Below are 17,723 nucleotides of genomic sequence, written 5' to 3'. Positions count from 1 at the left end.
GCAGGCTCTCATTTCAAAGGGAACAAAAGAAGAGAAATCCTTGCCTATAATGAAAAATATCACTCAGAATCTTCTTTGAACTTTGTTTATTGAGGAAAAAAAATGGGAAAATGACCCTACTTTAAATTTTTAACTTGTTATTTGGAAATAATTTAAAACAAAGTTGCAATAATAGTATAAAAAGCTCCCATATAACTTTACCCAGATCCACCAATTTTTAATGTTTGGCCACATTTACTTTCTTTCATTCTCAAAGGCCTAAATTGTGAACCTTAAAATATCCAGTGTCATTCTTGCTTTGCTTTTATTCTTTATCTACACTATGATTTCATTTTATTTAATATTCATTTAATTTGTGTTTTATCTTTGGGATAATCCCTTAATCCCTTTACATTTCTTTTGCTCATCTGAAATGTGAAGATAATAACATTTATGGTTTCAGGATTAATTGAGCTGTACACATGAGGCATTTGGTATAGGGCCTCACACACAGTAAGTGCTCAATAAATATTAGGCTTTTGATCATTCATTCTTTCAACAAACATTTATTGAGAAACTTGCTGTTGTTCTTATTATGTATCTTTGATGACTGGTAAGTAATTTAATCCCAGGAGGTAAGTACTGGAAATAATAGTAAAAATTGTAATACATAAACATAGATGACATAAAATGATATCTGAGCTTCACTTCAAAATAATTTGGAGGGGAAATAAGTAGGGGTGTAGAGGAAACAAGATTGTTGAAGCTGAGTGATGGGTACATGAAGTTTCACTATACGCTCCTCTTTTTTGTATATATTTGCAGCTTTCCATAATACAAAATTTTTTAAAAAGTACAAAGATACATACACTAAATTAGCCACTCTCAAATGACTAGTAAGTATCATATTTCCTCAGCATTAGGTCATTGAATTGATTCAAAAAATAGAGTGAGACAATGAATCTTAAGATTCTGATGGTCACAGAAGTCATCTTCCTGTTAGCTTTCACCATTAATTTGACACTTTCCACATTTTTTTTTACTCTCGAGCCTTGACACAAATGTGTCCAGGTATTTGCCCACTGGCTATGATGGAACAGGAAATTATTTATATCATGCTTAGTCTATTATATCAGAGTTTCTAAGACTACATTTACAAATGTGATTCTTAAATTTACTAACCAACCTAGGCCTTAATAATAGGAACTCAAACGTTTTTGATGCAAGGCAGCCAGTATAGTTTAAATTTGCATTATGAATGGCTATGTTCTGAGGGCTAAACAGCAAAACTTTCTTGAATTATTATCATTTTACTATATTACTTTGATATGAATAGACATATTAACAACAGAGAAGTTGTAAAGTTGCCTAGTTTCCAAGTTAGAGACCTTGGAGCTTTTCCAGTGGCCCCTTGGAGCTCAAGTGACGTTTCAGATGAATGGGCATTTGCTCCACCCCTCAACCTCCTCCATAATCTTGCTCCATTAATTATCCTTTCCTCCAATAGTATCTTCAGTCTCTCTCCATGTTCTTTTTATGGTTTTGTGGACTAGTGTGATCTGATGATATATTCCTTATCTTCAAATATCACATAACTCTTTCCCAGCACAAAACTCTTGCAGATGCACAAGAAGAGGGAAAGAATACATGCCCTAAGTGTTAAGACAATGTGGACAGAGAGAGCAGCGCTGCTGAATGTCCCAAGGACAGAGGCCATAAACTGTGGCACTAATTTGCCTTCAAGCTGCTTCTTACCTGGCCACCTCTGGGCAGCAGCCTCCAGGTTAAATGAAAGCAGAAATATCTTTAATAATAATAGATGAGTCTCCCAAGCAACATTTGAATAGGCCAGCGAGTAAAAAACAAATAAGAACTCGTGCAGAGCAATATTGGCAAAAGGTTTATTTTGTCCTCTTTAAGCCCAGAATTAGCTCTGGCTTTTTCCTTCATGACCCTTCTGGTCATTCCATTCCTTCTGGCTACCTTTCCTGACAGAAAATTTTGCAAGTCTGACTCCATTCTTTCATCAGAGGTGCATGGCTTTAGACTACAAAAGTTAAATTCTTGAAAACAATGGAATCTAAGTGGAGGTTTTTATGGCAGGTGGCGTCTTGGTAAAGGGATATTAGAATTTTTCTCATTCTGTCTTATTGGAACCCTTTGGAAGGACTTAGTGGAAACAAATTCAACTGGGCTTTGTTTAGTGTGTACTCGGTGATTATTGAGAAATGCTCATCTGAATCATGAGACTGGTTCCTTAATTTTGTTCTTGCAGTTGCTTTCCACAAGCTATTAACTTAATTCTCCCTCTCCCACTCACTGTGTATTACAGCCGTGGCTCACCAAAAGTAAGTAATTCTAATATGCAAAGTCAATAATAAGTATTTAGTGAAATTAGATATGAGTGCAGTTTGGGATGGAAACTTGGTCCAGAATGCCATACATTTTCATTTTTTGTTGCTTTTTCTGTTTTATGGTGCTAAATGGATTTGCTGCATTTAATCACTAGCTCTTCAAATTGAAAGGTACCTCATACATCAGTGCAGGGACCAATCAAGCACTTGTCCTCTGCACCGAGCCCCTGGAGAGGAGTATGTACTTAGCAGACATTTGCTGAATGCTTTATCTGGCTCACTCTTTCCTCCCAGGGAAGGCATATTTCAATCACTTTCCCGAAAGGTGGTCCTTCACATCCCTTGCCTGCACCTTTCCAGTCCCAGGGACTCTCTCCCTTCCTCTTTCCTTCCTTCTTCCCCTCCCCTCCTTACTTCAGTAGATAAATGTTGAGTTCTTACTATGTGTAGGCTCTGGGATATTTCAAGTCAAAATACGTTCCTGGCCTTCATGGGTTTTACAGGTTAATATAGAGGAGACAAACATTACTTAAAGGGTTTAAGTAACTACAGAAAAGAAAAGGCAGGACTCTGATAAGTGCTCAAAGGATGACATGGCCTCTTCTTAGGAGGTCAGGAAAGACTCCATGGAGATGGGAACCCTGCGATGAGTAGGAGTGGGTTTGGTATAGAAAAGAAGAAAGACCACCCAGGCAGAAGGACCTGCATGTTCAAGACGGAAGATGGGAAGAAGCCTATTGTGCACCAGGGCCTGAGAGAAGGCTGGGTTGGCATGGCTGGAGCCAGCTGAGTAAGGGAAAGTGGGTGCCAGCTGGGGCTGCGTACCAGCAACAGGGCCCACCCACAAGGGCCTTGTAAAACCTACTCGGGAGCTTGGACTTTATTCTCAGAGTGCTGGGGAACCATCCGGCGATTTTTATAAGGGGTAACATTATCAAATTTGTATCCCACTCTCTGCTAGGTGTGTGTGTGTGCATAAGGTGTTCTATTGACTTAAAGCTGCCTCCATACGAGTTTCCTTCACTGGTCTTGCTCTTTGGGAGCTCTACAGAAACAAGTGTTCTTCTCAGTGAAGGCTTTCTAAACTCCAGTTCGGTATCAGCTTCTTATATCCACATCATACCTTTCTGTACTTTATATATACCTAGGTTCTTTTAAAAAGGTGGCTTGAGTACAATCCTCTAGAAAGTTTTGGAGAACAAATATATTATTTTCTGTAATCTGAACACTGTCCTTAAACATAGGCATCACCAAATGTTTCATAATAAGTCCATAGTCTACTAAACTGTTCAATCCCCAGTCTTTTCAGGTGCTATGCTAGTAAATTAGGAGGTCTCATTATGTTTTGCTGCATTATTTGTTTGCTTTTAACATTGATAAATAAAATAGTTCTGGGCATCATCCCTGACACTGCCACCAATTAGCGATATAATCTTGGAGAGGTCACACTGTCTCTCTGGGCTTCCATGCTTTACAGAGAGGAAACTTCTTTCCCCACACCTGATGTTTCCTTCCGTGTGGTGGGAACCTCGTTCCTGAACCGGTCATGGGCTCTCTTCATTCCCCTCACTCAGTCTTCCCAGAGGAGTGATTCAATCTGATGGATGAGTTTGGGAGGAGAAAATGGGCATCCATAGCTCAGTGCCCTTTCTTGTCTGTCTTTGGGAGCAAGTGGCACACAGAAAGCATATGCTCTGACCTCTCCCTGTGCTATGAGTTTTCAAGGGGGTTGAGCTCCCAGGGAGGCCTGCCATAGTCCAATGGGGTCTGTAGTTGGAGGCCCACTTTTCCTGCAGATTAAGCCAGTTTCTTCATCATTAACTTTATCACTAATAAGGCAATAGCTCTGTCTTAGGTCACTGTCCTATTTCTGAATTGGTTCAGCACACAGTACTATTTCTTGGGCTTTCCAAAATAATGAAAGGATAATCAATATTAATTTTCTTAAATTTCTTGTTCCTAGGAATATGACTTTACATTTATCCCATTAAATGTCTTTAGGCTTGTGTCAGCCCATTCTTCATTACAGCCCAAATTAGCATTAATTGGTACCCAGTGGTCTGGAGGAGTTCATTCATATCCTTAACCAATTAGCTAACTCCAAGGAAGTGATGTTGGTCCTGGAGTCCATTCTAGAAAAACAATGCAACATTCTGGAATGTGGCCATATTATTATTTTCAGTGTTATTCTTTTATTATGCTATTCTCAATGCCCTATTACAATTATATGGAAGCTCCCATTAGGAAAATGCCATTTCTTAGAGAGGCTTGAAATCAGGTCTGCTCTGTATTCAATTCTACTCTATTATAACTAATGTCACAGCAAGGTTATAGGCTGCACACTTGACATATCATTTGAAAAATATGTCCTTGGCGCCTGTCATGTAACAAATGCAGAAATAAATTATACACATTGATGATGACGATGTGTCAAAACATTAGTATATAGTTTATATTTGCCAAGTGCTTTGTGTGATTCAAAGAACTTTTAAGCTATTTAGGAATAATTATTTTTTACCTAACTACCTAAAAGAGTTAGAAACATCAAATTCAAATTAAATAACTTCAAATGCATATTCTTGGTTTAAATAATACAATTACAAGTTAATTTTTAACAATGTCAAAGATAAAACTTAACTCTGATGCAACACTGAGGTACTTTGATGCAAGTATCTACTATTATTGTAATTAGTATCAATTAGGGATAGCAAAACATCACCCAAATAATTCAGTCTAATGGAGAAAAGATCATCTTAATTTAACCAAAAATGCTTTTAAGTGCCCAGAATGGTAGGAGTTAGGTACAAGACTCTGGAGACCGTTAGTGAGTGGATAGAAATTAATGAAAACTTCCCAATAGTGAGTTGTGGTTCAAAATATGCTCATAAGTCAACTCTGTGCAATAAATGGTTTAAGAAGTGGAATTTAAGATGGAATTTATAACTCTGGATTACAACAGCATATTTAAGTTGTTTGTGACGTGTGCAAATTGGTATAATAGGACTCATCCCAGTTTTAATTCTGGGAACAGTGAAGTGATATGGAAGTAAGGAGAAAAAAGTGTTTTCTGTCTTTTATCTATGCAATGAATTGCAAAGTTCTGGCCCCTCCTATGCCTTTCTCCTGTTTCCTAATGTGTCTTTTCTCTGGTTTTACTGTATTCTACTTCTGCTCCATTAAAGTGTCTGAGCTGAAATGCTTGCCTTTCATAGTGAGAACTACTAACCCGACTTCTTTTTTTTTTTTACAGGGAGAGAGAGAGAGTCAGATAGAGGGATAGATAGGGACAGACAGAAGGAACAGAAAGAGATGAGAAGCATCAATCATCAGTTTTTTGTTGCGACACCTTAGTTGTTCATTGATTGCTTTCTCATATGTGCCAAAACTGCAGGCCTTCAGCAGACCGAGTAACCCCTTGCTTGAGCCAAGGGCCTTGGTTCCAAGCTGATGAGCTTTTTACTCAAGCCAGATGAGCCTGCGCTTAAGCTGGTGACTTCAGGGCCTCAAACCTGGGTCTTCCGCATCCCAGTCCGATGCTCTATCCACTGCGCCACTGCCTGGTCAGGCTAACCCGACTTTTAAAATCCTTAAAGTAACAGAACCAGGTGGTGGTGCAGTGGATAGAGTGTTGGACTGGGATACGAGTGACCCAGGTTCAAAACTCCAAGGTTGCCAGCTTGAGCGCGGGCTTTCTAGCTTGAGCGTGGGCTAACTAGCTTGAACGTGGGATCATAGATATGACCCCATGGTTGCTGGCTTGATCCCAAAGGTCACTGGCTTGAGCAAGGGGTCACTCATTCTGCTGTAGCCCCCTGGTCAAGGCACATATGAGAAAGCAGTCAATGAATAACTAAGGAGACTAAGAAGCTGCAACGAAGAATTGATGCTTCTCATCTCTCTCCCTTCCTGTCTTTTGTTTTGTTTTGTTTTTTGTTTTGTATTTTTCTGAAGCTGGAAACAGGGAGAGACAGTCAGAGAGACTCCCGCATGAGTAATCACAAAACATAGGCAAGTAAAATATAATTCCTAATCTGCCGTTTCTTAGATGCTATGCTGAAGGAATAAGGAATAAATAAACTGAGATTGAGTACAGGGATGGGCAAATAAGCACACACTCCTACGTCCTATCCTGTTTCTCTTCCACTCCGTCGCCATCATCCTTTGAATCGTAAGGCCGCTAGTAAAAACCATCTCCTCTTCATGCCCACTGCTTTAATCAGTCCTGAATGTGCACAATAGCCCTGAATTCTGGCTTGCTCTCCTCCCATTTAGCCTCCCACATTGCATTAGAGAGATCTTTCTAAAACACAGATTTTACCATGGCATCTACCCACTTGAAATTCTTTTTTTTTCCACTTGAAATTCTTGATAGCTTATTATCACTCTATGAATGCATCTTAGCACAATAAACAAAGCCCCTTCACAGTCCTGCTGAGCTCATCTCTCCAGACTTGCCTCCATTCATTTCCCCCCACAGATTTCCCACTGTCTTTTCCCTGTATACTCTGCACACCATCCTTCCTCTGTTCCGTCTGTCCTGCTTTTCTGTGTGCCTGGAATTTCTCTTTTACTTTGCCACCTGGGCTGCCCCCTCTAAAGCAGAAATAATCATTCTCTCTGTTCCCTTACACTTTACATAATACTGAACATCACAATTTTTATAACATGTGACATTATTGTAGGTATTTTTATTTGCTTCTCTATATTCCAACCCTAAGAAATGAACTCTATCAAGGCAGAGACTTTGTTGTTTCTGGAACATAAAAGATACATAAAATGTCAAGATCAAATATAGAGAAATGTTGAGATTGAGATGCATCAATTTAAATAAAACAGAAGAGACAGAAGTAGGCATCTAGAAATGCCTTTGTAAAATCTTAATGAGTTGCACTGCTTATAGCATAAAATGTCTTCCCCCAATCCCATGTCTTCCAATTAGAGTTTTAAATAAAAACAATCAGATGAAAGAGTTAGGATTTCAGGAAATTGGAGAACACAGTAACTTGCATATAAAGACTCCATAGGAGATATATTCGGTGGGACGCTTGAACCTATGTAAACACAGATTAAAATCATAAATTTAAAAAAAAGACTCCATAATAGAACATAACATTTTTATAATACTTTTCACCAATGAAAATGATAAAACTATTATTTGTTTTATGCTCAGGCACTATGGCATTTCTTATATAACATAGCATTAGTTTATAGTCTACCATTGAGCATCCACTATGCAGTAAGACTTGGATTGGCATTGTCATGTGAGGAAAATGAATGACCTGTCTTTGGCCTTGGGGAGCCTTCACCAGTCCCTGACATGACCACGTCCACACTAGTGGAACTGCTGTGCACCCACAAATATTATTGCTACTGAGAAGACCCTTATCATGACATAACCTTTCTGCTTTGAGTCATTTTGTCTCCTTTTGAAAGGAGCGTCTGAATGATCTAACGCAAAGGGTACCGGTCCCTTCTGTAGGAGTAGCAGGTCCAGATCCCTGCAAGGATGCCAAGTAGTTGCTAGTTTCTAGTTTGGGACATGAAAAGGCTAAAATATTTTTTAGTCTATTTTCAGAAAGTTTCCTATGTAGAGGCATGCATACCATACTCTTCAGGTTAACAAACCTCCACTGAGCACCTATTTTGCACAAGGCCGAGTGTTGGCGGCTCTAGAGAAGAGTGGACCCCGTTCTTGCTCTGCAGAAGATAAGAATATGGTGGGGCTGTCACATGCAATTGCTGTAAGAAGGCATTAACACATGCTGTGGAAAAAAAAGACCATCGGGGAGGAAGGAAAATCTTCAGAGGAGGGGAAAGATTTATTCATGCTAGCTTTGAGAAGTTTGGGCTCTTCATATGGTACTGGCGCTCCCTGCCTGTGTGTTTTCAGAAAGGTTTCTTTCATATATGTTTTTCTGCATTTACTGGACAATATTACTGGATAAGATTGTCTAGTTTGGAGGTGCAGAGGCCATCTGGGTGGGGGTTGCTAGGCTGATGGTGTTCCAGGCAAGACTTCATACGTGGGTGAAATCAGCGGGCTCCCTAATCTGGTTCTTAGCTTTGTGACCCTGGCACTTCCCTTTCTCAGCCCACCAAAAATGCCATCTGACCCACGTGATCCGATTTAAACTAATATCACTGACTGAATTATCCATTTATGATGAGGCTATTCTTTTACGTTGACATGTTTATATCTACACACTGGAAAGCTTTTCCCAGTTTCAAAATATCTTAAAGGCAGTGTGGATATAAATCAGTTGGTTGCTCTTTAAGCATGATGTCAGAGCAGAGGGAGGTTTATAGATGGCCGGATATCTCAGGAAGCTGAATGAGTCCTTTCTAACTCAGAGCAGGGAATTGCCCTTTAATAAGCACGTGTAATTTCCCTGCAGTCAATATTTCCTCCCTAGACAGTGTTAAGTGGACACTGTCAACTTTATTTGTCCTGGTCCCCATTTCCATATATTCATGTAGACCACTCTGTCGTACTGCAATATTCTTATTAAGAGATGATATTGTCACACAGATAAAGTCTCTCTTCCTGTTTGGGGATGAGAATCCTTATTTATGTATTTATTTTTTAAAATTTGGCTACTTCTGCATACATGCTTATTTATTTTCAATCAAGCTATTTTCTTACCCCCTCTCCCTCCCTATACTGTACTGCCCACACAGGTCTGACTTGCTCTGAGTGGGGTTAATCAGACAGCTCCATGAAAAAGTTATTTTTTAAACTTGCATTTTGCTTACTAAGGTAGCTGTAAAAACACTGCTGGGGACGATGGAAGGAATAACACTATTCCACATAAGCCATTATCTGCATTCCAGCCATTTATATTTTGCTCCTATATTGCTTTGTTCTCCATAAAACTCCCTTATGAAAACCCAGAAGGGACTTCCCTTATGAAGACCACAGATACAGTTGTGTCAGATGGCTATTCAGGTTCTTAATACCTTTTCTCCTCTGGGATGTGCTCTCCCAGATCCTACCCACTGACTTCTTTATTAACTTGGTCTTTAAATGTCCTTATATTTATTTGGCTTTTATCCATGACTAAAGGCCACGCTCTCCATAAGCACTTGGTGCACTTGCTTTGATTAAAACTTAAAAAAAAAAAATCTTTCTTGGTTTATGCTGGATATTCACCTATTCCTTGAATTTATAACCTCATCTATAATGCAAAAGTAATACCGGTACCAATTTATATTAGGTTTTATGCACTGGTTCAGTCTGATATTACTCTCAGGCTCCCAAGCATCTAGATTCTTTAGTTCCAAAGGTAGGAAGTTTGTGCTGTGCTCTAGGAGTTGAGAAACTCTGCTCTCAGGTGAGAATGACTGCAAACTTCCCCAAATTCTAACTTACATCCCTTCTCTACAACCTTGGGGAATTACGGAGTGGCCCTGTAGCAGATGCTGCCAGGGCCTCCCCCAGATTGCTCCCGCTGCTACTCTAGCATGCTCTAGGCGTCTTCCAGCTGCTAGTATCTGCACGTGTTTGCCTGAGAGCCCAGCCATGGTCTCTGCCCAGATACAAAGGGGCAGGCTGAAAGGAGAGAATGAAGACGATTGCTGAGGACTCTCAACCTAGGCCTGATGGAACGCGGGGCCCAAATACCCAGCATCCTTTCCTCTAGGGTGGATGGCTCTGAGGTGTGTACTACACGGTATATCCAAGTTCCTGGCTGCACTAGGCTCCCGTTGCCCACAGTGCTCGCTGGCTTGATAACACCCTCACTGCTTCCTTCCTTTCCCTGGCTCGCCCCCTCCTTCCATACCAGTGCTTTCTGCAGCTCACAGATAAACTGCTTGCCCTTGAATCTCTTTCTTGGGGTTTGCTTCTGACCTCAAACTAAGGTGTGATGTAGTGGAGAAGAGGAAACTTCCTAGCTATAGGACGAATCAAATCAATATCCAGAAGTTAACGAACTATAATGGACATAGTTCCTGGTCCGTAATAACTGTTTTATGAATGCTTTTAAAAAATATTTTCATGTGTGTTCTCCCTCTCAAAGAGTGAAAATCCAGTGGGAGAGGTTGACGTATAAACCAGGAGACTTTACTACACTGTGGTTAGTGCTATAAGGGAAGTGTGAGGGATTTCCTGAGAGAAAGGGTAAACTGACAGTTCATCAGGATGAGGTTGGGGTGAAGATGGGATTCAGCAGAGGCAGATTTAATGGTGGGCACATTGGGTGCGCGTCCTGGGCCCCAACTTCTGAAGGGCCCCACAAAACCCCAACTTTACACTTTCTTCTAATGATACCAAGTTGGGCTTCATATGTGCAATTTTAACATTAATAGTACATATTATTTATTTATTTAAGAATATGGTTAACTTGTATTTTTATTTTCCCTCTCTCTCTCTCTTTTTTAAGGGGCCCAATATTTTCTTTTGTGCCTGGGGCCTTAATTCACCTCTGGGTTACAGGGAAAGTTTTATTGATGGGGCGACATTAGATAGGGAAGTCAGTAAAGAACATTTCAAAAAGGAAGAGCATGAGAGCCTGACCAGGCAGTGGCGCAGTGGATAGAACATCGGACTGGGACGTAGAAGACCCACATTCAAAGCCCCGAGTACACTGGGTTGAGCACAGATTCACCAGCTTGACAGGGGGTCACTAGCTTGAGCAAGGGATCATAGACATGACCCCATGGTCGCTGGCTTGAGCCCAAGGTCACTAGCTTGAGTAAGGGGTCACTCGCTCTGCTACCGCTGCCCCCCGCCCCAGCCAAGTCACATATGAGAAAGCAATCAATGAACAACTAAGGAGCTGCAATGAAGAATTGATGCTTCTCATCTCCCTTCCTGCCTGTCTTTCTCTATCTGTTCTTCTCTCTGTCTCTCTCTGTCTCTGTCACACAAAAAAAGGAAGAGCATGATGAGAGAAAGAGAGAGATGAACAAGCTGTGAATACTGCCATGTGAAGGGAACAATGAGCAGCAGCATGTGTCTTTGGGGAGCAGTGACTGCGATGAAAGGGTGAGAGGCTTCATCTGCCATGCTAATGGGAGTTGGCCTCTTCCTGCAAGTGACAGTGAGACATTAAAGGTTACTCAACAAAGGAGTAACACAATTAGTTCTCTGTATTGGAAAATATTTTTTCTAGATATACACAAAGTAACTATGGGATACTTTAGAATATTTTTGGAGCTCAGTTTACACAGAATGGGCAGTAAAAGCTAAGTGGTTAAGCATGGGGGTGCCATTATTTGAATCCCAACCCTGCTGCTTACTAATCATGTGATAAAAATAACTAACATTTATTGAGTCTACTAAGTGCCTGGCACAGTTCTGAGTGCTTTTACATACTAAATTCTTAAGTCTTTTGTCCTTCTGATTCCTCATCTATACAATGAAGGGAACATTATTTTATATTAATAAATATTATTTTTATAACAATATTTTATGCAGCAATCTAGCAGAGTACTTACATGAATAAGTTTATTTGTGTAAACCTCTTAGAACAGTGCCTCAGAACCTAGGCAGCAGATGCTGAATATATGCTATTGTTATTATAGCATACCCTCTGCTCTCAAAACAGCTCATATAAACAAGAATCTATGGCTTTGTTAAGTTTCCCTACATCTGAGTTCAGAGATCACTGAAAGGCATCCTTGGCAGGCACCTGCTCAAGTCGAAAGATAGGTAGGAGGCTAGTATGGTGCAATGTCACCTAGCCTTATGCAACTAAGAATTTTGTTTACTGAAAAAACTCTGTTCAACCAAGGCCAGAGCCTCGTAGAGCTGTCCTTCAGTGGAGGTGCTGAAGGAGTTAGGATAAGTTCTTCAACAGCCAAGGCACCAGAGAGTATTCTTGGTGTTAAAATCTAGGAGAAAAAAGAAGCACCAAACTGGCAGTAAGTTCTAGGATAATAATTTGGAGTAGTGTCTGTCTAGTGCAGGGGTCAGGAAACTTTTGGCTGAGAGAGCCATGAATGCCACATATTTTTAAAATGTAATTCCATGAGAGCCATACAACGACCCATGTACGTTTGCATTATCCAATAAAAATTTGGTGTTGTCCTGGAGGACAGCTGTGTTTGGCTCCAGCCACCCGCAACCATGAACATGAGCGGTAGGAAATGAATGGATTGTAATACATGAGAATGTTTTATATTTTTAATGTTATTATCTTTTTTATTAAAGATTTGTCTGAGAGCCAGATGCAGCCATCAAAAGAGCCACATATGGCTCGTGAGCAATAGGTTCCCGACCCCTGGTCTAGTGTGTCTGACTCTGAAGAGCCTCTGCTCTACTGTCCATGGAGCTGTTAGTAGAGCCTTCAGTGAGCAACCAGGAAGTGGCCCAGCAGAGAGAGAAGGTTCACATGGCTTTGTTTGTACAAAGGGTTGCTGAGTTTCCTTCTAGAAGAACCTTATCCCTGAGAATGTCCCAGTTGAATCTGGTATGAAATCTTGAGAGACAATGGAGACTGTGGAGTAAAAAGTTATTAAGGTTCTGATCCAGACAGCTTATGAAACTGCAGATTCAAAACAATGAATGTGGGTTCTAGGCACCCATAACACTTTTGAATTAGAACTTGACTTTCAAGTTTCTGGAAACAAATGAGGCATGAAAAGAGAGAAGTGAACTGATGTTTTTATTTAACTTTTATACTCATAGTTTGAAGTAATTGTAACTTTTCTCAGAGAAGCACTGCATGACCACACTGTTTGCTACTATGTTTCTGTCCTGATTTTATCCTTTTCACTGATTCATCCACCTTGAGGCTAGCGAAAGAGGTGAACTCAACTTTCTCAATAAGACATGATGAACTTGACTCTTAAGATGTTTCATGCTCACAGTTAACTGCTGGATCATTTTCTGGTTTCTTTAAAACAATGGTAGAAGACTGTCTACCATTGATTGTGCTCATATCTATCGATAGATAACGTCAGTACATATCCTTGTCGTGTGTGTGTGTGTGTGTATGTGTGTGTGTGTGTGTGTACACTATTGATATCATGTGCATGCTGGTCTGAAATATGTTTGCTTTTTTGAATAATACATCATATTTTTATAATACCTTTGGTATTCACCTAACTTTTTATTATAGACCTGGCATAGGATTGTCACTTAGTAGCTTAGTGTCCAAGTATAATGATCATGGGATATTAATTAATGACCTCTTTCCCTAAATTTCATTTTTAAAAGTGACAGATTTTTATCCAATTCCCTGAAACTATATTTTTTGTATTTTGTAAGAAAACAAGCCTTTTACATATAGTAAAAGCCCACTGTTAGTTTATCTTCTTATATAACTTGATGTCATTGATGGAATAAATTCTGGTATCTTTCTGTTCCCCTCTTTACCTCCTGCAAATAACTATGCAGAGAGTTAAGAGGATACACTGAGTGAAATGGAAATGGCAGGAATCAGATTTCATCCTTCACCAACCATTTGTAAGAGAGAAATAAATGTACCAGGCCAAGGAACACTTAGCAGCTGGAGATTTATTTGTTCTCTAACCCCAACATGGAGTCCTGGGGTACAAGTAGGACTCCTGTTGCCTAAGTCACTACTTCTGAAACTTTAATACACAAATAAGTCACCTAAATATCCTGTTAAAATGTGATTCTGAGTCAATGCATCTGGATAAGGCCTGAGATTCTGCATTATTTCTCCTTCTTCTTCTTCTTCTTCTTCTTCTTCTTCTTCTTCTTCTTCTTCTTCTTCTTCTTCTTCTTTTTCTTCTCCTCCTCCTCCTCCTCCTCCTCCTCCTCCTCCTCCTCCTCCTCCTCCTCCACCACCACCTCCTCCTTCTTTTTAGCAAGAGAGACAGACAGAGAGAGGAACAGATAGGGACAGATAGGCAGAAAGGCGAAGCACCAATTCTTCATTGCAGCACCTTAGTTGTTCATTGATTTCTTTCTCATATGTGCCTTGATGGGGGTGGGGAGACTGCAGCTGAGCCAGTGACCCTTTGCTCAAGCCAGTGACCTTGGGCTTCAAGTCAGTGAACTTTGGGCTCAAGCCAGTGACCATGGGGTAATGTCTATGATCCCACACTCGAGCCAGTGACCCTACACTCTAGTTGGTGAGCCCTCACTCAAGCCAGGTGAGCCCGGGCTCAAACCAGAGACTTTGTGGTTTTGAACCTGTGTTCTCTACATCCCAGGATAACATTCTATCCACTGTGCCACCATCTAGTCAGGTGAGAGATTCTATATTTCTAAGAAGCTCCCAGATGAAATCAATGCTGCTAGTCCATAGACCACACTCTGATTAAGGCTTAAGCCATAACCAGTCTAAGGAGGTCAAAGGCATTCATCTGTTTCTGCCTACCTAAGTTCTCACCTGAATCTTGGCCCTCTGCTCAACTTGTTCTCTGCCCTAGTTGCACACTACAATCACCTAGGGTTCTGGTACCCACCTCCAGATGTTCTGATTTCATTGGTTTGGGATTGAAGGGTGAAAGAGAGACAAAAAGAAGGGGGGGGATAAGGGATCTTGATAACATTATACAAAGTGAAATAAGTAAATCAGAAAAAACCAGGAACTGCATTATTCCATACATAGGTGGGACATAAAAGTGAGTCTAAGAGACATTGATAAGAGTGTAGTGGTTATAGGGGGAGGGGGGAAAGGGAGAGGGAAAGGGGGAGGGGGAGTGGCACAAAGAAAATTAGATAGAAGGTGACAGAGGACAATCTGACTTTGGGTGATGGGTATGCAACATAATTGAACAACAAGATAACCTGGACTTGTTATCTTTGAATATATGTATCCTGATTTATTGATGTTGCCCCATTAAAAAATAAAATTATTTAAAAATAAAGGATAAAAAACAGATGATTCTGGGAGTCCTTGGACTTTTCAACCCTTTGTGTTAACAGAGAAATTTCTCCTTAGCTCTGTGATCCAATAAAATAACATTGCCCTTGACCCTGGTCCCAATGTAGAGTAGAGAGTCAACAACAGGTGAAATCCTTGAGCCTTCCATAGAGATGAATAATAATTATATGAATGTCAAATCATTTTTATAGTGCAGATCCAGAATACTTTTCAAAACATAGTACTGAAAAATGTTCTTGGGAGAAAACTAGGGTCAGAAGTTCAGGAATGATTTACTCTGACTCTAGCAAAGGGACATCCAAGTACATGTTCACTTGGGGAGACCTGTATAAATATATGATCCTTTTCTTTGAGTTCTTATGTGCTCTAGTTAGGGAAATAAGACCAATACATGTGTGCAGTAAATGGTTCACTCAGCAGGCTTGGGTTACTCAAACCCTGTATATTTCAAAGAAAGCCTGGCTTTAGACGGCTGGCCCTTGCCTAGTTCCTGGAAGGGAACTTCTGAGCCCTTGGTGTATCCTGCTGGATAAAAGTGTGTTTTGTGCACCTGAGGCTCTGAACCGTATTGTATCAGTTTGACCTCTGGGGAGCTGGAGTCTGAGTAGTCACAGTCAGTCATATGGGTAGGGTAAACCTCTGTGACTGGCCTGCAATGATAACCTTGGACACCAATTCTCCATGAGCTTCCCCAGCTGGCAATACTTTACATGTTGTTGCCTGGAGACTGAAGTGCATCCCCCATGCAGTGCCATTAGGAGGGAACACCTAAAAGCTTGCACCTTATTTCTCCTGGACTTTGTCCAAAGTACCTCTTCCATTTGTTAATTTTCATCTGTATCCTTTCACAGTAATAAACCATAGTCATAAGAATAACAGTTTTTCTGAGTTCTGTGAGTCCTTTCAAATCATCACACCTAAGCGTAGTCTTAGAAATCCTTGAGAAAACATGTAAAAGGGAAGATTAATTCTGGGTCTCCTCATGAGGTAGTATATATATTTGGAAGGTGATCTAGGTAACAGAAGAAATAACAAAAAAGAAGGAAATAAAATCATTATTGTAAGTGCCTATGGCTTGATGCCTGGGGATATTCTGAGGAGCTATAAAATATCTCTCTGTCTTCTGTAAGTAAGGTGTTGTCAGAGCTGTGCAAAGCTGGTTGCCATGGTAATGGCTGGAGCAAAAGACGGGCTGAGATCATGTGAGGCTGAGCATAAGGATGCTTGTTACAGTCCATTTCTTGCACCACAAGATCTACTTTTGTCCTACGTTAAGTCCAATCCAAAGCCCTCATGATGGTGGCTGACCATAATCTCTACAAAAGGGCCCAATTAAGGAAAGTTAATGGAACAAGTTACAGTTTCAAGGCTAGAGCTGGTATTATCTACCTCCTCTGTTGTGCACTCTAGATTCCCTCTTCCTAGGCCTACAACCTAGGCTAGCAAAGGGCAAGCTATAGGAAGTGAGCATCTAGAACAGAGGTCAGGAACCTATGGCTCGCGAGCCAGATGTGGCTCTTTTGATGGCTGCATCTGGCTCGCAGACAAATCTTTAATTAAAAAAAAAATGTTAAAAATATAAAACATTCTCATGTATTACAATCCATTCATTTCCTACCACTCATGTTCATGGTTGCGGGTAGCTGGAGCCAATCACAGCTGTCCTCCAGACAACACCAAATTTTTATTGGATAATGTATAACGTACACGGGTTGTTGTATGGCTCTCATGGAATTACATTTTAAAATATGTGGCGTTCATGGCTCTCTCAGCCAAAAAGGTTCCCGACCCCTGATCTAGAACATGTAAAAGGAAGAGTATAAAATTGGTTATTAAAATTCCAATTGATACACTGGTTCTGTTGGGCCTCAGACATGACAATGGTTGCTGCTGGTACAAATAGTTTATTTTTATAATTGTTTATATTGAAGGGAATATGCTTTGTCTCCTCTGTGTTTTGAGGCAGAAAGAGAAGGTTAAAAACTACTGATATAGAAAACAATTAATATTAGAAAACTTGATTTAAATTTAAAACTTTTTAGAGAGTAAAGAAATATCTTTTTTCTGTGGCAGAGACAGAGTCAGAGAGAGGGACAGATAGGAACAGACAGACAGGAAGGGAGAGAGATGAAAAACATCATTTCCTTGTTGCAGTTCCTTAGCTGTTCATTGATTGATTTCTCATATGTGCCTTGACTGGGGGACTACAGCAGACTGAGTGACCCCTTGCTCAAGCTGGCGACCTTGGGCTCAAGCTGGTGAGCCTTGCTCAAACCAGATGAGCCCATGCTCAAGCTGGCGACCTCGGGGTCTCAAACCTGGGTCCTTCACATCCCAGTCCAATGCTCTATCCACTGCACCACCACCTGATCAGGTAAGAAATATCTTGATTAAATATGTACAACTGGTCATCCGTAACCTATGAGACAAAGGAACACTTTTTATGCCTATATGAGACTTATACCCTGTCATTTTCTTACTATCTGCTGGAATTCTGTTTCCTGGGATTGGTCACTAAGGTCTTTAATTTATTGAAGTAATCTAATTATATATTAAGACAACTAAGTAAAAATTTAATACTATTTCT

The 17,723-nt window shown here is 40.3% G+C and overlaps 1 protein-coding gene across 2 annotated transcripts in view; it reads left to right on the top strand.

Annotated features, from left to right (window-relative positions):
- NMU (neuromedin U) overlaps positions 1 to 17,723 on the top strand; it is a 172,330-nt gene that overhangs the window by 100,504 nt on the left and 54,103 nt on the right. The gene's annotated exons all lie outside the window — the stretch shown is intronic.

This window comes from Saccopteryx leptura, chromosome 5 (genome assembly GCF_036850995.1).
Source record: "Saccopteryx leptura isolate mSacLep1 chromosome 5, mSacLep1_pri_phased_curated, whole genome shotgun sequence".
Classification (NCBI taxonomy): Eukaryota; Metazoa; Chordata; class Mammalia; order Chiroptera; family Emballonuridae; genus Saccopteryx; species Saccopteryx leptura.
This window is presented reverse-complemented; position numbering and strand designations above follow the sequence as displayed.